Here is a 21,851-nt window from a genome sequence, read left to right as displayed (position 1 = left end):
AGGGGGTAAATAACCTAGGACTCACCCAAGACTGTATGTGCAAGAAAACACAATGGTAAAACACAAACTACTCAGACGTCCACAACTCCTCTGCACCAGGGAAACGCAGATCATTGCATCTCCACTGAACAGCACTCTCCAGTTACCGGCTGCATCCCTTGAACTCCAGCACCTGGCTTTCCCCCCGAACGTGCACTCAGCTTCCTTACTGCAGATACACATCTCCAGCTTCTGACGCAGACTTCATGCCCCTTAACCTATGTGCTCGACTCCAGCAATTGTTAAGGCCTAGGCCAATACACAGGGCCTGACTTTCAAAGATACCAAGCAGCCACTAGCTTCGACGGGGGTCCTGGATGCTCCACACCTTTGAAAGTTGGGCCCTCACTCTCTGCCCCACAAAAGCCAGAGAGATCAGATCTCGCCTCTCCAAGGACACAACTAAATGGGTGATTTAGGGAAGTGATCTCCCCACTGCCCCAGCCTCTCCCTCTTCCAAACCAAGGAGAAAAGCAAATAATCCTGCAAAATATCGCACAGCCCAAGCCCCTTAACCCCTTGTATGCCCCGTGGTCCTACAGTGTGCTTCTAAGTTCAAAAGGTGATTTACAGAAGTCACCCTGGGAGTTCCCTGGTTTGCTCATTAAACTCTCTCAATTAGCAACTCCCAGGTGTGGCTGGGATCCCTTCACAAGCTATGGGCCAGATTCGGATGCCCTTACTTGTGTCGGGGTGGGGCCTTGTGCCCCACGGAAGTCGATGGGAGCACTCAGAGAGCAGCGTGCTAGGACTATTCCCCACCACCAAGAACGCAGCCCCCCAAGAGGGAAATTTCATTGCCAGAGCTGCAAATTCTGCCTCGGGTCTGGAAAACCCAGCTGGGCTCCGAGCATCATCACCAGCCGGAAGGACATTTCAAGTGGTGCTTGGCTGACTATTCTCTGTGAGGGACAGAACAGAATCCAGAACTGGGCACCTGCTCTGCGTAACACTGTTTATCCCCATCCCCACGACCCGCCCCCATGGTGCTTCGCCTCTGCCGGAGGCTGCACGCCAGCCGCCAAAGGGTTAAGAGCAGAATAAAGTCAGAAGGTGTGATCCTCCTTACAGACTTTTCCCAGGCCAGACTTTGAAAGGCTGCAGGCCTTCCAGTGTCTGACTGGAAGGAGAGCTGCGGGCAAATGGATTTCAGAGTCCAGCTGGGAGGGCCAAGCTCCTCAGTGGGGCTGGGGAGGGAATGTGCTGCGAAGATGGACCATGCTGGACCACGGATGGGGCGGTGGGGGGAAATGAACCAAGGGAAGAGCTAGGCTAGAAAGAAGGGGAAGTGGGGGAGGGAATTAGCCAGGAGGCGGGTCGGCAGTCTCAGGCGGAGAGGACTGCAGCCTCCTGGGTGCTCACAATGGGGGGCAGAACACAAGCCACACGTGACAATCCAGCCGGCCAAGACTCTTTGGGGGAAAAACCAAGTGAGCATTGAGGGCTGGCGCCGGCCCCACACCAAGGAAGTGACTTGCTGTTGGCAACCCGCTGCCTTGGTAGCTTCCGGGAGGAGGGAGGCAACAAAAGTTGAAAATATCCCCAAAGTGGCAAGATTATTTGGGGATAAAATACTAAGGCCCTTTGGCCCAGGCCGGTGTGCGAAAAATCTGTGGCAGATTAGTGAGCATCCCAGCTTTCCCTCCTGTGCCATGCCATCTCCAGATTCAACCATGCAACTTCTTATGGCCCCATTTTCACACCTCCCCACCCCAAAAACAGATAGCACCCCTCCCCACCCCTGGGTCAGTAAACTGTGCCCCAACCTTGGAGCTGGCATTGCTGCGAGATGGGAGAATGGGCACAAACTGTACCTCGGGTGGCACTGGGAGGACCTTGTGTGGTCTGGGCACCCTGCAGGATGACCCAAGGGGAAGAGCTGGGCTCTAAGCACTCGTCCCGCCTCGATGAAGGGAGGCCCTGGAGACAGCCGTGGGGAGGGTGGAATGCCAGATCTCCAAGTGTCCTTGACTGTGTCAGAAAGCAGGCAGAGCGACCATCAGGGAAAGGCCAGCTTTACTTGGTCCTGCCTCAGCACAGGGGACTGGACTTCTCAAGGTCTCTTCCAGCCCTACATTTCTATGATCCTCCCCATTCGCCCAGAACAACTGGCTGCAGGAGCAATGAGTGTCAGGAGAGGGGCACCTGCCTGGGCAGGGGGGATAACAGAGCTGGCCCCTTTTGCCAAGCACCAGGTGCCTGGGGAGGTGGAGTGGGTGTTGGGAGTTATGGACTGGAACTGGGGCCTAGGCGTTCCGATACTGCTGTGATGGGCAACCTCGTAGAATCCTAGAGATACACGCTTCAATAATGGGGAGGGGAAGTTCCCTGGCAGGTGTCTGAGGAAGAAAGCCCAGATCTACCCCCTGACTGCACCGAGGGTCAGAACAAAGATCAGAGGAGCATCTATCAACAGGATTTGGAGTGGCCTTAAGCAATCAGCCACATGGAGCCACGTGTCCCATGAACTCTACAATGCCCAGGTAGGTCCAGAACAGGGGATCCTTAGGAACCCATTTTAAAAGACACCAGATCCCCTTCAGAAGAAAAGAGAGAATGACGCTTCTAGCCCAAATGCAGCCGTCCCCACTACTGGTGAATAAGCTGGTGAAAGGTGTCAGACTGACAATCCTGGAGCTGGAAGGCCTTTGGCTACCCACGCAACAGGAGCATTGCCAGTTCTCACCATGCTCTGAGTCTTTCTTGAAGTCCCAAGTGCCTGGAGTCCTGAGATGAAATGACGATCTCACCTTGCATTTAAAAATAAAGTTTCACACTCAGGGGGAAGAGCTTGAAAACGTGCCCTGAATGCCCCATACGAGGCTCAAAGCAAACCAGGAGGCAAAGAAAACCCCAACTTTCTTTATAACAAACAAAAACCTCATATAAAGCAAATCACATGATTTTGGGAAGTGGGGGGGCTGCCTCCTGATTATTGGCCATCTGGAGTTGGCACTCCTGGAACTGGCACAGACTGGGCACCGCCCGGCCCCCTTCCTACCGCCCCCCCCAAAACACATTAAAAATGCCACCATAAAGAAATCGCAGGATGACAAAATGAGGCTCCGACACAGAAATTCTTACTACACGCTCGGGGGGTGGGGTGGGGGAGCCTATTGGCTTCTTCTTCCTCACACCCCAGGCAAACCACTGAGAAAACACACTTAAGCATTTTAACCCAAGAACCTAGATGTGACCCCCCACTGAATACTCAGAGTTATGCAAGACTGTACCACAGTGGGACGCAAGGTCTACATGACCCCCGCCCCAGGAGCCGTGTGTGCCTTAAAGCAGGAGGAAAATAAGTTCCTGGGAGGGAACTGTGGGAGTGAAGTAGGAGCTGGGAGTTTGCAAGGCGAGACGGGAGAGTTATGAGGGTCAGGCAGTCATTTTTTCAGGAGTTCAGAGGCCGATGGCCTTGATGGCCGGCACTGTGAGTGCAAAGTAACTGAAGTACTTTGGGGCCCAGGCTGTAAAGTTGCAGAGAGGAGAGAACACGGAAATTCACCAATAGGTGCAACACCATCAGGAAGTAAACTGGTTTGTTGCATGGGGGGGGGACGGGGGGGACTCTCCAGCGCCCCAAACCTTTGCCACGTCACCGTCACCCAGCCCCAGTCAGCCAGGCTCCCACACTACACCAGCAGGCAAGCCAGTTGCCAGGCAACAGCAAAGCTGTATCAGCTGGTTACTTGTCAAGACTCCTCGGCACAGACGTCGTTTCTCCTCCGCTGATCCCGGAGTGCTCTGGGATCCCGAGTTAATTCTGTTCCCCAACACACTGAGCAAAGAACATCCATCATCACAGTCATCGTCCCTAGCTCTGATCGAGTACTTTGCAAGGTATCATTATCCCCATTTCACAGATGGCACGGGGAGGTCAAGCGACTTGCCCCAAGGTTACCCAGTGGAGATATTGAGTGACTTACCCTAGGCCACACAAAGCCAGTGGCAGAGCTGGGAATAGAACCCCAGAGTCCTACGCGCTAGACAATTTTCCAGCCCTCCACGAAAACACCTGAGCTGTGTGTTTGGTTGTGTCCGTGGCTAGAACACCCTGGAGGGCTGCTGTCACGCCCCAGCTGTGATTCTAAAAGGCTATTTCCTGGGTGTTCAGATAACTCACAGGGGTTTGGAAGCTGGGTGCCACGCATTCCCCAAGATGAAAGCCCCATCTCTTTGGCCAGCATGATGCAGACTCATCATTCTCCTTGGGGGCAAAGATACAGGAGAGTTTAACACAAGGCACTTCCAGAAAGCCACCTTTTCCCTGGGGAACCGCTGCAGGCAGTCTCAGGTAGCTGGCAGCGGGAGAAACGGACCCTAGGGTCCCGCTGGGGCTTTGTGCCTGGCAATACACATCGCTGCCTGCCCAGCACCATGGCAACTGGCGCTTTCATATGCAGATATCAAAACCCGGTGCTCATTGGGCCCGTAACAATAGCTCCCTTCGGAGCATCTGGAGGGGAGAGAGAAGCCACAACAAAGAGATACATGATGAACTTCCACAGCCTCCAGAGCTGCAGCCCTCGCCAGGAGGGGAAGTTTAATGTCTAGAACCCCAGAGCTGGCGGAAGGATTGACCCGTGGTCCCGTATAAAATCCCACTCTCCCGCCTCTATCCAAGTTAAACCCTCGGATGTTAGAACACGTGCCGGGGCGAGGCTTTTAATCCGGCCCTGGTTCTTGAGAAAGGGGTGCCCTTTCTTATTCCCTGGAGAGGTGTTCCACCAAAGGGGTGGCTGCATTTCAGTGGCAAGTATCCACACGGGGTGCTGGAAGGACACGGGCTACTACCGCGGCTTCATGCGCTGCCTTTGTGCAAGCGAGCAGCTTAATCGCAAGACAGCAGGCCTGAGGGAGAGCACGGAACAACCCTGCACTGGAGCAAGGAGAGCACAAGAGACAGACACGGAGCCATAGTAGGCGGTGACGTTTATGCCTAACTAGGGCAAGCTCTTTGGGGCAGGCGCGGCTGTGTCTCTACGCAGCAGCACCTGGCACTGGGGAGCCCCAGATCCTGCTCTCTCTTAGGAGTTTCTATGGCACCTCTCACCATAGTAACTCAGCATCGCACAATCTTTAACAGGGATAGTCTCATGTGGGGAAACTGAGGCACAGAGCGTCTAAGTGACTTGCCCAAGGTCAACAGACCTCCTGTGCGGAGAGGGGACTTGAACCCTGGCCTCCCAAGTTCTAGGCCTTAACTCTTGGACCATCCTTCCTCCGGCTACTACTGCAATATAAAATATCAATGGCTTGCAGGCAGGGCAGAACTCGCTGATGGGAGCCCGAGCTTATGCAAATAGTTCACGGGTGGATGAAAAGGACAGGCAGCCTGGTGACCCTGTATTTGCAAGCGGCTCCATCTGGGACAGAGTAGCCGCTACAGGATAGAACCCGCTGACCCTCACTTTTACCAGAAGGCTTCTCTGCCTCATTATGGCTTCCAAGCTGAAGACAGCTCAGGCTGCTCTGCTCTTCAGGGGCGGCCACCCTCACTTCACATCTTGAGAGGCAGGAGTCTGCCCACGCGCCCGCCGGAAACCCATCAGGACTGCATTGCCGCACTCCCACACGCTGCGGCCTGGGGGGGTCACGGCATCGCCCTTTGGCCTCGACACAGCCCTGCCCTCCGCCTCCTTCACAACGGTCAGGGAAATGACACAGGGTTTTGTGGGATTTCTCTCTCGTGCTTCATTTTTAGAACAAAAGTGCAATTGAGGCAAATAGCCCAAGAGCCTGCACTAGCTTTCAACTCCGACATATTTAACTTTGCTTTGATTTTCCTTTTATCTCACTGTGGCTCAATAGAGCAGCTGCCATCATCAAGGGGGGAGGGAGGGGAAAAGTGAGTTTTGTTTCAATATATATTTTAAACGAGAGAGAAGTGCTTATGTTTCAAGGTCAGATGTATTGACTTTGAGCAGTTCCACACTATGGAGAGAGGAGAAGCATGTGGTTTTTGTGGGGGTCTCATTGCAGGACAGCGAGCCAAGGTAGGTGCTACGCCTCAGGGGACACGGTCAGATGAATGTGCAGGGTTGACCGGCCCTGGGGCAATGGCAGCTCACCTGGGCTAGCATCTGTATCAAATCCAGACCCTTGGGTAAGCCACAGCCTACGACAACTCCCCTCGTGTGTAAAAATGGAGCTCACGTCAAGTTGGTGGCCACGTAGGATTTCACACTTATCGCTGTGCTGAACACCAAGGCACTTGGAATATCCCAGCAACAGCAGGGTTTGAACCCAAAGAGTCCTGCTGAAAAACCACCATAGGCCCCACCACCACTTGAACGAGAGGAGGATCGTCACTAGCGGCAGAGTGTCTACGCACAGAGCAACTCTGATTCCCCGCAGAAGAGAGGTAGCAGTAACCAGACACTAGCCAGCCCGTTACCATTAGAGCTGCTCAAATAATTGATCCCACAAATCATTTAATTAATGGATTTTAATGTCTTCTCCTTCCCACGCTTTATCCTACCAGCTCCAATTACCAAACCTAAGTCTCTAGGCTCAGAAGGATTAGATTTTTAATCAGTAAATGTTGGCAAACATCGGTTTCATCGTATATATATATATATATATATATATATATATATATATATATATATATATATATATATATATATATATATACACATACACACACACACACACACACACACACACACACACACACACACACAAAATATTTCCATCGGTAATAGAAATGTACAGGTGGGCCAAGCCAGAAAAATGCTTGAGAGCAGAGGGTTTGATTTAAGGATGTTTACTTGGTATATTTGGACGTATGACGTTGACAATGTGTGTTTTAACAGCTATAAAACTTTAAATTTTTTTAATCTCAAGCTCTGCTGTCCGTAAATAATTATGGTCTGAAACCTCCATTGTCCGATCTTCCCACAGCTGTGAAAATTTAAAATAAAAAAAAATCAAAAAATGCTTAAAAATAAATTTCAACATTATGAAAACGTCAAAATCGAATTCTGCCAAGCCCCCTACCCACAGAGAGCTGGCAAGTCTCGGCTAAGGTCGGTACAGAGCTTTGAGATCCTAGGATAGAGATTCCGGAGAAGAACTGCATAAAGGCAGGCTGCCTGCTGCCCTTGGCTACCGAACCACTGATGGGACCATTGAAACTTAACGCTGTAGAAAAAATAACAACAGTGAGCAGGGGGCTAAACCCCGCAGCACTATCCATGTGCAACTGAAGGAGGCTGGGGTCCCCGTGGAGAGGTACAAGAAGGGGCTATCTTCAAGGAGCCCCTGAAAAGCTCATTCGCTCCCACACTGGGGGGACCATGCTCTGAACAGCCACTGTACCAACAGGCCATGTACTCCGCTTCAAAGAGGAGCTAGGCCTGACCTCCGCTCTCACCCTCCCCTTTGAAGCCTTCCTCTGCCCCAGCGCTTCTTAAAAGGAATCTTCCCACTCCTAGGTCCCCCTCCCCCAGATTCCCCTCCCCCCCCAGTCTCCAAACTCATCAGCCAGAGCCTGGGCTGGATTTAGCAGCACCCAGGCGAACGGCGGAGCGGTAGCAAGTCAGCAGAAGGCTGCATCATCCCTAGATAGCATGGGCGCAGGAGGACTTGCCAGAGTCCATTAGGCCAAGCCATGCTGTCTGGGCTGTTGAAAAACAGGCTCCAAGCAGCCAGGATCGAAGGGTACATCTACACAGCAAGCAAACGCTGCAGCACTGAGTCTCAGGGCCAGGGTTCAGCTGAAATCCGGCAGTGGGGAGCATTTCAGAACCTGCACTCCAGCCCAAGCGTCTCCAGTTTGCAGCCCCGCAGCACCAGCCTGAGTCAGTGCCCTAGGGCTCCAAGACTCACTGCCACGGGTTTTTTCTTTTGCTCCGTAGAGATCCCTGAAGCAACTTAACAATGCAGAACAGGGCCCAGCCTTTACCACATCGTGCTAGCAGAAGGCCAGGCCCACCAGAGGGTCTCCCACCTCCGACTACAGTCGCTTTCCCCAACCCACCTGGAGGCAAGCCCCGGCAGGCTGGCAAAGGACGAGTGGTGGCAGGGCCAGAGCAGCCGTGGGTCCCACAAAGAGGGGCCATTGGATTGAACGGGGGGGTAATCGGAGCCTGATTTCTTCTGCCTTCCTCCAGGGGAGCAGCCCAGCCCAGTCTAAAATTCAGAGGGGAGCAGTAACAACCCTAGAATGCAAAGGCAGGGCAGGTTGAAACATCTGAGCCAGGAAGAGATTTAAAAAAAGGTGAAGAGAGCAGCCACTGAAAAAACACCACACACAGTCCTTTGGGGGCAGGGTCCGTATTTTGGTTCTCCATTTGTACAGCATCTGGCAGGCCAGGGTCCTGATCCGGGACTGGGGTTGCTAGATGCTACCATGGTACAAATAAGAAGTTATCTGCTTCCCTCCCACCCCTTTCTACGCCCAGGTGGCTGGAAGGCAGTGAAGCTAGAGGGCAGAGGTGCGTGTTAAGAGCCTGAAGGAAGCCGAACAGCTTCAGTCCTTTAAAAACTCATTCAAAAAGTGAAATTAAAAACAAACCAAAAGGGATCTGCTTGTGAAGGAGGCCATCACAACTCTCAGCCAACGCACGACAGCTTCTGCTACCCGTCACACTGGCTCCTCCGGCGCTTAGGAAACAGGCTAATTAGAAAAGTGGCGTAAGGGAGAGGGCACTCCCTGGAGAACGCAGCCAGCCAGCTGGACTTCAGGAGGTTTTAGAAACAGAGACAGGGAGCCATCAGGGGAGGGGCGTGGATGGAGAGGGATCCCAGTTACGCTCTTTAAACGATCACGCCCTTGGAAGCTCCAGAAATCGAATGTCATCAGATGTAAACCCGCACTTGTCACGACAAAGGATGGAACGAATCACATCAATGGAGATTCTAGACATAGTCCGCTGGCGGGTGGGGAGAGAATTAGACATTAAACCCAGGCCTTGCTCCCATTTCTGCTCAATACAAGATACCACCACCACTCTCCTCTGTTCAGAGCTCCTCACACAAGAGCCCAGAAGTCAGTTTCCCCTCATGCTCCTGTCAATAGGAAAGGTCAAGGGGAATGGGGAAAGACCAGGAAGATCTCTGTGGCATTCAACTTCCAGTCGATATCGATTAGTGAAGAATCCCTCCCAAGGCTGCAGCCAGGTGTTTCACTTGTTAGGAACTAGCCCAGAGCACTCAGCTTCCAATGCCTGCTCAGGGAGCTCAAAGGGCAACAAAGCAACACGGGGTCCCTAAAATCCCTCTGCCCTCCTGACCCTCACACCTCACTGCATCCTCCTCAAAGGCTGCAGCCTATGCTAGAAAAACAAGGGGCTTTAACTCACTGCAAAAGGGGTGGCTGTAGTGTAGACAGGGCTCCGGCACTTGATGGCTTAAAAGATCAGCTAACTAGAACCTGAGCCATCTCACTCTAGGTCAAGGGCTCAAATCGAGGCCAAGGCCAGGATCGTCAAAGGAGTCTAAGAGAAAGACGCCGAACGCCCACTGAAATTCATTGGGCAGTTACCTCCCTTAGACACATTTGAAAATCCCAAGTCACTGGTGACCTAACTGTTGGGTGGGCCATGGCAGGCAAGCTGGGGGTTGTGTTCTAGAGCAGAGAGTCCAGATCACAGCCAACAAGGAGACTGTTCTGGATGGTCTCCAGTCTCAGCAGAGAGACTGATATCCCAGAGGTGCTCCTCTCAGGGCCAGGGTCGGGGCAAACGGGCTAGGAAAACCAATCGGGCCACTGTCCGGGCTGCGACTAACTGGAGAGTTTCCAGAGACGCCAAACCAGCACTCAGAAATTTAAAAACACCCTCTCCATTTTCTTTGCAGTCAACATTTAATGCACACATTTTCTTAAGTCGAAGGCATCCAGCTGCACTTGCTCTTGTAAATTACCTACCAATTACGCACATTACACTCTTTAACACACATATCAATCAATGGGCATGTGATCAACATCCAATAATTGCCACGGCATAAAAATCAACCCCCCCTCCCCGGGGGTGCAATTTAAAGTGTTAATTAATCGCTCCCGATTGGCATGGATGCTGCATGCTAATGAGGAACCTGACTGCCTTCTGGAAGAGGAGGAGAAGAGGACATTTCTGCGCCCCCAGCTCCCTCGACGCTGTAGAGCAGCCTCCAGCATGGCCAGAATTGAAACCAGACGTGCAGGAAGTGTCTCGTTAGCAGTAATTGCTTTGCGAGGATTTGAGGTTTCCCTTCAGTGCCACCACCACCAAGAAGCTGCCGGGGGTTGGGGAAAGGGAAGGGAGGCAGAACCTCTGTTACACTCACATTTTCACTGAAGCCACGGAAAGTTTACTCAGGCTGCGACGACAGCGGGCGGCGGCCCGGCGAGCAGCAGAGGATCACTGCTCTGCCGGATTAGGCTGAAACAGCAACTCCAAGCCTTCCTAACGCCTGGCCTCACAGCTAAATGACTCGTGAAATAGCCTAACGACAGCCTGGCCTCCCCTCCCATGCTCCCTTCTACCAGTGAGAGGTTGGTTTTTACATACAAGACACCCTTCTCTCTCCCCCTCCCCCCACCTCCATTGCATCTCTCTTTTAAAGGATCCTGTAGGAATGGGGAGTCATTTTCATTAGGTCTCCGGTCCGGCACAATTGAGCCTATCATACGTGGAAGTCAATGGCAAAGCGCCCATTCACTTCAGTGGGGCAGGAGCAGGTCGTTTAGCAGGGCCGGGCTGCTGGTTCGTGGGAACACTCCTCTAGCTCTGGTTCTCATGAATGTCTTTCAGGCAGCTGTTGCTTCAGAAGGGGAAAGGTGGCGCGTTGGGCTCAGTGGGACAGCTGGTACCACCCTGCGAACTGAGCTGGCATGGGTCGGTTGACTCAAGCTCACGGGACTTGGGCTACGGGGTGGAAAACCTGCTGTATAGACACTCCAGCTCTGGGACCCTGAAAGGGTGGAGAGTCCACCATGCCCAAACAGCTACACAGCTATCTTCAGCCCCGCAGCCAGAGTCAGCTCACTTGGGCCAGCTGCAGCCATGCTGCGGGTCTTATCCCCGTGTAGACGTACCCAAATAGGTAGAACTTGGCTTATTTCCTGGAAAACAGAGGTTGAGGTCCCTCCCAACATTTATTATATTAATAACTCTGGATAATCATGTTAAAAGCATAAGAACGGCCCTACTGGGTCGGACCAAAGGTCCATCTATCCCAGTATCCTGTCTTCAGACAGTGGCTGATGCCAGGTGCCCCAGAGGGAATGAACAGAGCAGGTAATCACCAAGTGATCCATCCCGTTGCCCATTCCCAGCTCCTGGCAAACAGAGGCTAGGGACACCATCCCTGCCCATCCTGGCTAATAGCCATTAATGGACCTACCCTCCATGAACTTATCTAGTTCTTTTTTGACCCCTGTTATGGTCCCTGTAAGTGTCCAGTCTCTTCCTGAATCATGCCAAGTTCTTGGCTGCAACAACTTCCTGTGTCCATGAGTTCCACAGTCTGCTTACACCCTGTGCAAATAAAGAAATGCTTACGTCTGTCTGGAATTTTCCACCTTTTAAATTTCATTAGCGGTCTCTTTGTTCTTGTGATGTCATTTAACTTCGTTCATTAAAAATAAATTACTCTGTCTAGTACAGAGAGGCTCAGCCTGTGTCTGTGATAAAGTCATAGTGCTACTCCTTTCCCATATCCTACCCAGCTCTGGCTTTGAAGAAACCGTGAAAACTCAGTGGGAGCAGAGAGCGCTGCTTGAGGACAGTGGTCTGGCATCCAGTGTGCTGAGACCACGGTCAATAACGCCTCATTGTTTCCTTGAGCTCCCACATCTGTCTCCACATGTTGTCCAATCTGATCCTTCTGCTGTAAGCTTTTTGGGGCAGGGACCATTTTTTGCTCTACTTTCATACAGCACCTTGCGCAGTGGAGCCTGGCTCCATGACTGGGACTCCTAGGTATGACCAATCCAACAGCAATAAGCTGCTTGGCTCTGAACCCAGGCCTGAGCTCAGCGTGCTGAGGTTCAGGTTTGCAAGCCTGTCAGCGATCCACGTTTCATTTCTACGATACAGAACACAGGGAAGCGGGGCAGCCATGCCAAGCCGTTTGGGCGCTGCTCCAATCGCAGCACTAGCTCCAACTCGCCAACCTGCCCTGAGAAGTCAGGCAGAGAGGACAAGCAGCAGGAAAGCAAAATCAATCAATCAATCTATCGGATTCAAAACACAGGCTAAAGCATGCAACAAAGAGGGGCATCTACCCGTCATGCACAACAGCACCCCACTGTGAAGGGGCTCAGATTTCATCCTCTAGCCACAAAAGGATGGGGAGACAGACACACCCTGCATTGCCAGTATCATCCCCCATTCCAAAGCACCTGTCGTCACAGCACCCGAACACTCATGAACCGCAAGTGTCAGCTGGGGCTCTTTTCGGGACAGGAGACTATTGCAAAATCACAATTCTGTCCTCCGAGTTCCTTCCCGTCCGCCTTAACAAAGACCCCGCTCTTCAGCAGAGACAGGCCAAGTACAACCATCTCCTTAAATAGCTACCGGGGAGAGGGAAAGGGTGACTCAAGCCTGGAGGGAGGAGCCCGTAGCAGCATTTTGGCTGAAGCTAATATAATTAAGAGACTGAGTCGCTCTTATCCCGCGAGCCCCTTTCCCAACAGCCCTTTTTTGCACAGAGTATCTTTCTCCCCTCCCAACTCCGGCAAAGCTCAGATCACAAAGTCTCCGGGGCTAAGACAATAGCTGCTTATGTTCTAAAAGAGCACAGCTTTCTGGGAAGATGGCCAGGCCTGGCAGCTCTCAGCAGTGGGAATAAAAGGCACGTCTGGGCCACGGAGCCTCTCTGCACCAGTGGTACGCCCTGGAAGGCTGCTGAGCAGCCGCCTGCTCAGGGCTCGGAAACGGAACTGCAGAGAGATGCCCGGGGCCTAGCAAGAGGTGAACTCGAAGAGCCATGCGGGGCTCAGAGGAGAGAGGTTCTTGTTCCATGCTGGTGACAGTTAGCCAGCTCCCCAGGCACAGAGAGATGTACAACTGCGCTCTCCAAATGCCGCTGCAAACAAAGGCCCCCATCCTGCAACACGCTGAGCCACTGAAGTCAGTGGGAACAGAGGGTGCTCAGGACCTGGCAGGATCAGGGCCACAGAGTATCTCATGGAGGGTAGAGCTGGGGAAGGGTACACTCCCAAGTGCTAGGTACATTTTCACACTGGGCCCAGCAGTAGGGTACAAAAGAACGGGACCTGAACTGTAGAGATTCCCCCAAATCCATGCAGGAAAACAAATGCATTGAGTAGACAGACAGATACGATACCCTGCACTCTTCCAGCCCTCTATGTGCCTGTTTCCTTGCTGACGCTTGCCAGAGTGTTTGTTTACTTTCCCAGTGGAGTTTCTCTTTGGAATGAGTTCTCACAGGGTCCAACCATCTGTCCAGCTGGCTTGATCCTGAGAGGTGCTGAGCACTGACAGCTCCCACTGGAGGTCAGTGGAGAAGCAGGGGCTCTTCAAAACCCAGGACCAGGGCCTGTGGGTACTTGGTGGTGGTGTAGGGGAGGATGAGAGACTTGGCAAAGTGCTACAAAACGCGCAATGAAGCTCGACTCCAACCTAGGAATCACCAGTAGATGGTTGGAGAGTTTCACTCTGATGCTTTTGCCTGGTGCTGTAGCCCGATGGGATGTGCGACCACCAAGCATCTAGCCTTTCCGTCCTCACCAGTCTATTCAGATGCTTCGGTACCAGTCATGGGGACTGGCAATGTGTCGTGGTCTGGGCTCATCCTAACTCGGAGGCTGCTTTTTTTGGGAGGGTACAGGATTGTCCTCACAAGCACGCTCACTCCGGTACCTCCTCAGCATGGTCCAGCCCGTCGGCTTCCATCACACTTAGTACGAGGGCTGGCTGCCCCAACAGCCTCGGGCACAGGTCCTACCTCGAGACAAATGAGGCTGATTCGGACTCTCGCGCAGGTGAGAGTCAGGAGTAGCTCTGGCAAAGTCCACAGCATTAGACCAGCATAAGGTCAGAATTAGGCCCTAGTATTCAAGACTGAGATTATCAGCAGCAGGTGCTGAGGAGGTGCCTGGGGCCCCCAAAAGTCAAGAATTAGGATCCCATTATACTCAAGCGTGACACAGCATACACACCCGCAATTCCTGCCCCAAAGGAACTTACAGCTTAAGGAGCCAGAGCAGCAAAGTTTGGATCCAAAAACAGTCTGTCCTCCCCTGCTCGGGAGGTTGGGAATGGGGGGTGGAGGGTGAGTGCTTGCCCTTCTTATCAGGGGTGGGAGCTCTGCGCAATCAGCGCAGCGCTGGGCTTTCCCTCAGGCAGGTGGAGGAATTCCCCTTCTCGCAGCTTGCCTATCCAGGAAAGTTATCCTGGTAGAAGCTAAGGTGTGAATTTAAACAGAGTTAGCGATTCCACGTGCGGACACTCCTTTTCTGGACCGAGAGTAGCTTTTTCTTTTGCTTTAACTTAGGTCTCTTTGGAAGGGGTTTAAGCTAAACAAAAAAAAACAACCCACTTTTATTCTGGAACAAGAGTGTCCACAGGGGGAGTTCTACCACTAACTAAACACCAGTGTAATTACACTGGTATAAAGTGGCCAAAACTTTGGCCATGTTTATGCTAGGAGTGCTTTGCCAACAAACTTCTCCTAGTGTGGATGCAGCTGTACTGGCAAAGCTGGTTTGTACCAGGATAGTACAACTGCCCCTCCACGAGTGACACTGAGGCCTGGTCTACACTACAAAGCTTGGCCGGCATAGCTATGTCAGCTAGGAGTCATGGGGGGGAGACCCACCCCCTAGCTGTCAGGGTTGGGACACAAGCGGCTGGGCCTCGCGGTTAACGAGACTCCATACCAGCCGGGGTTCAGATCCAGGAGTTCCGGAACTGAGGTCAGGGCTGAGATTCAGACACCAGGAATCAGGGCGAGTCAGGAAACCAGGAGATTAGGACCAGAAGAGAAGAGCAGATAGCACTGTGTGAGCAGTCCCAAGCAGGATGCAGCCCAGTTGAAGAGGCATTTCCTGTTCCCTTTCTTCTGGTGTAAGTAGGGGGAGTGAGCCAAACGGGAGCTCTGAAGCCTCCTACTGGAGCTGGGCTTCCAGGAGCTCTGGTTCTAGCCGACCTCGGGTGGAGGGTTGGAGCATGAACAACATGGCTTGGAGGGTTCCTGGGGGGGGGGGGGATCAAGACCCCCGGGGCATGACACTAGAGGACATAACCCCTGGTAGATACCCAAAAATATGCAGGCAGAAGAATATTTCTGTCAGAATAGCTAAGGTTGTTCAGGGAGGTGGTGCAGCTATGCCATCAGAAGATGGCCTTCTGTTTGCCTATGCTGCATCGCCACTACGGGACTATGTCAGCTTAGCTATACCACCCATCCAAGGCTCTGTAGTGTAGACAAGTGGTAACAGTTTTGCTGGTATAGTTGCATCTACACTAAGAGAATTCTGTCAGGCAAAGATCAGACCTCTTCACCCCCCCACACCAGCAGAAGGCTGTACCACAGACCTGGATCTTTCCCGCATTAACAAGGGCTTCCATGTAGGGAATGTCTTCATTAGACTCTTACCTTGGGTTAGCTGGATTGCCAATTAACTGGAGATAATTAACGTTTGTCTAATGTAGACGCTCCCCACACCTTTGTTTGCAACTTAGAACGTTTGCTCATCCTCGCAGGCCTATCCTTCGGGATCGCAGCCTGGATCAACACCGCCTGACCCCACTGGCGGTGTCCTCGCCAGAAAATTAACTCGCTGTGAATCACAGTTTTCCTTGCTAGCACAAAAAACCACAAGGAGTCCGGTGGCACCTTAAAGACTAACAGATTTATTTGGGCATAAGCTTTCGTGCGTAAAAAACCCACTTCTGCATTGCCCAAATAAATCTGTTAGTCTTTAAGGTGCCACCAGACTCCTTGTTGTTTCTGTGGATACAGATTAACACGGCTACCCCCTGATACTTGCTAACACAGTTGGGGCTCAGACATCAACCCCCCTCAGTCGGGCCACAGCTGTGCCACCCCACGAGGCATATGGCAGAGCAGGAGTTTGGTTGTCTTTCCTTTTGCTAACCTGAGGGATCTGCAATGAAAACACACGGCCACGAGCATACAGAACTGCCTCCCATTTCCCGCCTCAAGCGATATCTGCAATGGAGACCGCACCGCAGTGCCTTCGGCTGTGGAGATCCACCTCCTACACTCCAGAGTCCTCCCCGATGCCACAGTTTTACCCGCATTGTGCTACTGTTTATCCTCTCCCCCACATCTCAGCCACCAGGCCCCTTTTTCCTCCCAACCAGGGCTTAAGCCATTCCCTGCCCCCCACCCCCTTATCACTGCCTCAGGCTGGAATAACTGACTTCACAGTGTCTTTAAAGATCTTTGTTTTACTGCAGCAAAACAAAATGCAAACTCAATTAATCTAAAACCCAAATCAGCCTGGTATTTTCCTTTCTTGGTATGATGCTTTAAAGTTGCTTTTCAACTGTCCTGAATAATTGAAGTTAACATGAAAATTTAAAGTCTTTCAAGATTTCATTAAAATTCATGCTCTCTCCCTTTGGAGAATTGTCATTGCTGGAGTCCCGGGTAGGGCAGGCAGCTGTCTTGGCTGTAAAACATTTAACTCCATTCTCCCTGGCTAAAGAGAACTTGTTCTCAGTGTCTTGATGGGGACCCTACAACAACACTCCCCAACTATTCCTCCCCCGCCAGCCCCGCCCCATTCCTCATCACTCCATCCCCTGCGACTCCAACTCAATTCCATTCGTACGGCAGCACGATCTCACGATCGCCCAATTCCACTTCAAATAATTCAAATCCTATTGATTCCCTTTATACATCCCTGCCCCCAGATCCAACCCACTGCAGGAGCATAGCAAAATAATCAACTCCGGAGCCAAGCTGGAGAGGTAACCAGTCCGACTCCTGCTTTACACCATTGGGTTAAAGTTTCCTCCATCCCAAGCTAATTCCAGTCAATATTTATATAGCGCCACTGGCATGCATTACATTTCACAGACTGTAGATAAAAAGGTCCTTAGAGGATAGAAGGGATACAGAACTTCATGTTTCAGGCATAACCCAACCCCTAAATGATGCTGAGTAAGAAGCAGTTTTTCCTTGGCACAGGGTACTTCAGAGTTGTCTACTGGGTTTCTTGCACCTTCCACTAAAGCATCTCAGCTGGTCACTTCCAGACATGCACTGGGTTAGCTGGACCATTGGCTGATCGGATATGGCAACACCGACGTTGTAGGAATTTCTGATCTAGAGGAGACCTGATGACACTGGGAATTATGATATTGGGTATATGAAGAGTGGAATGACTCATATGAAACACTGGGAAGGGAATCCAGTTCTTGGCAAGTGCACTGTTTTCACGAAAGCGGATAAGAGGTTTCATATCAGTTGGCTTTGTTTGCTCTAGCCATTAACTCACACAGTCCATCTTTTTATGAAGGGGAGAAGTTGAGTCAAGTCAGGATTTGAAAAAAAATCAATCAGCGGAGAAAAAAAAATCAGCGACAAATGGAAGTGTTTCTGTGAAATATTTAAAGATATTTTTATGTTGTCTTGGATCTGGATTGGTTTTTTTAGACACGTTCACATCTGCTCCCTTGCCCTATTTGCAAAGCGGAATGTTCTAGCTTTCAGTTAGGGCTTGAGAATCTAAAAAAGTGAATCCCACTACAAACAATGAAAACAGCAAGACCACAAAACAGTGAAAGCTGAACGGTTTTTTAGAAACATGAAATGCTGTAGCTGTTAAACCAACCCTTGTGGAAAAGTCCTATAGAATTTAACAGATATTTCAAATATTTTGAGCCACCCTATAGAAAACGTTCTTTCTCTGCTGTAGCATTCTACAAGATGGTTTAAAAACAACCAGCCTAGAACAGGAACTAAATTTAATCGGATTCTCTGCTGGGGTAAATCAGTGCACTCCAGGGGAGCTATGGCAATTTATACCAGCTGAGAATCTGACCCTGTAGCTTTCAAGTAGCTGCAATAGGATCCTATTGGTTTCAACCCTAGTAAATGCCATACAGCTGTTCCAAAAGGGAAAGTAAAAACAATGTTCTCACTCATTGATAAAGTTGGATGGTTAACCTCACTCTGTCCTTTTAATGCAAGGTGACTCTTTATTTGTTGGCAAAGGAAGGGATAGGCATTTATGGACAGAGTCCTACAAGCAGGACTAGCATCAGCCATTCATTTTTCCATGCACATACTTGACTACCCCTCCTCCATGGTAACCATAGCACTGAGCAGAGGAGTCACACCTCCTGGGACAGGCAGAGAGGCTAATCCACTTCATCCTTCAGGAAGACCTCAGGGGTGAAGGTGGGGTCAGGGAGGAGAAAGTTAAGAGCCTGGGACTTGAGTCTCCAGACAAATGGTTCTCCCATCTTAGCCCCAACCCAGGGAAGTCCATGGGATTTACAAGCCCTTGTCACCTCTCAGGACCAGCTCCCTATATTATTTAATTCTGATGTTGCCCAAAGGCCCCAGTCAGGATCAGAGTCCCGTTGTATGGGGTGCTGCCCCAAATGCCAGCCTCTCTCTCGCCCCTTCACACCCACAAGCGCACATACCCACAGAAACGTGGACTGAGCATTAATCCGGATATGCTTCAGTTTCGCCTGGGTGCTGAATTTCAATACAGCAACTCGACTCCTAAAACATATCCTCCCCCTTCCATAAAGGCCAGCCAGGTCCCTGAACTGGTACAGCCAAGAGAGCATGTGCTCTGCTGGGGAAGAGCGCTCAACCCACTTCCCACCGCCAGCTGTCATCTGGCACTAGACCAGCCAGGTCCGGGACAGGAGTGGGAAGTGACCAAGGATTGATGATACTTGATAGGTACGTTTAAGGGCAGAGCATAATTCAAGAGGGAGATGTCAGGATTCCACTCCACAACATTCAGTCTCCAGCTGCAAAATAGCGTAAGCAAAAAGGGTCATTAATCCAAGGGGAAACAGGCTGTGAAAGCCAAAGGATCCCTGAAAGGGGATGTGGATGGGGAGGAGGCAGGGAAGGGGCCTTTAGCCTGTTGCCCAGGGCAAATCATGAACGGCTTGGGATTTGTTTGCCCAGCAAAGCTGGTCATGTAGTCTGAAGATCTGGTTAGATCATTGCAGCTGGGAAAATCAGTTGTCGGGGGTTGGGTTAGAACATGCTGCCCCGGTATTTTACACGCAGGACATCAGTCTCCACAAGTGATCGCTTCCTCCCACCCAAGTCTCAGCTCTTTGTCAGGGATAGCGATATGGAGGGTGGGGATATGCGTGCAACAAGCCTGGAGATTCAGGGCAGACAGCCCAAGCTGCCAGTTCAGCCAGGGGCGAAGCTCGACTGTCCCAGCGCCTTGCTGTGAGCTGGAACCTTGCGTTCACATTTGGGATCAGGGAAGCCTGAAAATCTCAGAGCGAGGCTCCGCCAAAAAAGCCTGCCCCCCGGATTGGTGCCCTCTCTCTAAGCACGTTCCCCACCCAAAGCCTTAAATTACCTTAGGCTCCCTCCTAGCTAGCTGGGCCCCAGCTGCTACATTCGGAGCCTTATTCTGAAAGCCTCCACATTCAGGGTCTTGGACCCCGGGGCTTCTGTTTAGGCTCCATCTCTAAACATTCCAGAACCCAGCCAGAGTCCTACTTGCTCTTGGGGTTTCTTGCCCTGGCTCTCATCTGAACCTCGAGCCTCCCGAATTGAGTTGGGAAGCTCCCAAGCCCAATTCATCTTTGCCTGCGACAGGGCCAGAACCAAGCTGGGTCTGCTGCAGAATTTCAGGGCTTCTGCACCTGCTCCGGGAAAGAATCCCGCAGGGCAAGAGCCCGCTCATAGGAAAAGAGTTACCAGGCTTTACATCCAACCAAGAAAGAGGTTCCAGCCCATCTGCAGGTCACAGCTTGGTTAAGCTGTTTTATCCCAACTGGTTTGCACGTCCCCAGCCTACAACCAAGAATGCAGCATAGGTACCTACGGTCTGCCATGCGGGATCTCCACAGCAGCGGTCGTAGGAAATGCCTCTGCACTCCTAAAGGGGCGTAGATGCCCCAGCCTTGAATAGCTGCAGATTGGCCCAAGACAGCCAGCACTGGTCAGATCTGTGCCACCTCACCACGGAGATTTGGATCACGTAATTGCAGATGCACGTTTATGGGACAGCAGAATGGCAGGTACCCACCCTGTGGGCATGCAGTTCCACAAATTGGCCCCTACAGTGCTGCCTGCCAATGCCACATGGCAATGGGGTAATTGCCCCCCATATGCAGCCCGGGACACCAAACCACATAACCAGCACTGGAGTCAGAGCACGCCTGTGCCCCCCCAGCACCACTCTCCTTGCACCCGCTAGCAGCCAGGTTCCAGGAGCACCCAGCGCATGGTTGTAATTATAGTCTACAGCACAGACCAGCCAGACTGGTGTGAACGCAGGGCTCCCCTCTTCAGACCTGGATGGGTCTCTATAGCTGAAGTGTGCCAGCTGGTTTCATCTCCATGCTCCAGACCCTGCGCTGTGCCCCAGGAATCCAGCCACAGGGTTACTCTGGCCAGAACGTGGCTTAGAGCACAATCACGACCGACTTCTACACAACCTCCATTCTCCTGTCACAAAACCTCCAGCAAAACAGGGAGGAGAGTGGGGGTAGAAGGGACTGGGGGGGGGGGGGGGGGACGAGGAACAATTTGGCTTCATTACAGTGGACACATGGAGTGGACTTTCTTTTCCATCCCCTCCCGCGCAGCCCTCCACATCCACCCAGCCCTGCACTTGGGCTCCCCCTTCACCCCAGGAAGAATGTGAATCTCAGACCCCACCGCCAAGCCACCGGTGAGGCCAGGGACGGTCCAGAAAGAGTCTGGTCCAAAAGCACGGGTGCGCACACGCTTCCCCTGGGGCATGGCAAGGCCCTCCCCTTGAGCCGCCTTCTCTGCATCAGGAATCAGGAGGCCATGCAGGCACCCGTCCCTTAAATTCCAAAAAAGGAAGACAAATCCCATTCTTACCTGTGGGTGAAGAAACCAGAATCGCGGCGAGGAAGGCAGCACATGCAAGAGAAACAGAACAAGAGGGCCTGGTTAGACTGGAGCTCGGACCACGCCCTTCCCCATACACCCACCCTGCAGACCTGCTCTGCCATGCCCCTTCCTGGGCAGTTATTTCGCATGGCCTTGTTCACTAGAATAAAAAAACTTGAGAGATCTGGGTGGGATCTGCACGGAAAGGATCCAGGACATCCGAGTCAGAGAGGGGCAGGACAGGTGAAAGGGACACGGTAAGCCAGCATGTTCCTCGTTACCACGACCACCAGCCCTGCACGGCCGAGGGCTTGCGGTCTAGAGTGACCCTGGCCCAGAGAGCTCATTCTAGCAGGACAGAAGCCGCAATAGAAGGTGGGGGCGCGGCGGTCACTCAACGCAGGTACCTGGAGACACGAGTTGGGGGAGACAGGCTGGCACCGGTGGAAACGATGAGAGATCAGAGGCATAGGCCAGCTCACCGCTCCAGAGAGCTAAAGTAAGGGTCATCATGGTAGTCAGTCTTTTTACAACCTTATTTCCTCCCCCCCAGCACCTCCCTCAAGAAGAGAGGGATAGGAGGGAATTACGCGAGTTAGCCACAGTAAGCACACACATCCACTCGCCTACTGGAAACCGGAAGCCCCAATGGCAAATCGGCCAAACTAATTGCTCAATTGACCTGCAAAAGATCCTCTCCCCCTCCCAAGTGTGCAGCAGGGAAACACCACTGATCAAAGCCCCCATGAGACAAAGCAAAGGGCCTGGATAAAAACCGATGAAAGAACCGGGATCTCTGG

At 51.9% G+C, this 21,851-nt stretch overlaps 1 protein-coding gene across 7 annotated transcripts in view; it reads right to left on the bottom strand.

Moving 5' to 3' along the window:
* The window catches only part of AGRN (agrin), a 221,863-nt gene that overhangs the window by 135,015 nt on the left and 64,997 nt on the right, over positions 1-21,851 (bottom strand). The window lies entirely within an intron of this gene.

This window comes from Natator depressus, chromosome 18, assembly GCF_965152275.1.
Source record: "Natator depressus isolate rNatDep1 chromosome 18, rNatDep2.hap1, whole genome shotgun sequence".
NCBI classification, from domain to species: domain Eukaryota; kingdom Metazoa; phylum Chordata; order Testudines; family Cheloniidae; genus Natator; species Natator depressus.
The sequence above is the reverse complement of the archived record's forward strand: the minus strand, read 5'-3'. Positions and strand labels throughout refer to the sequence as shown.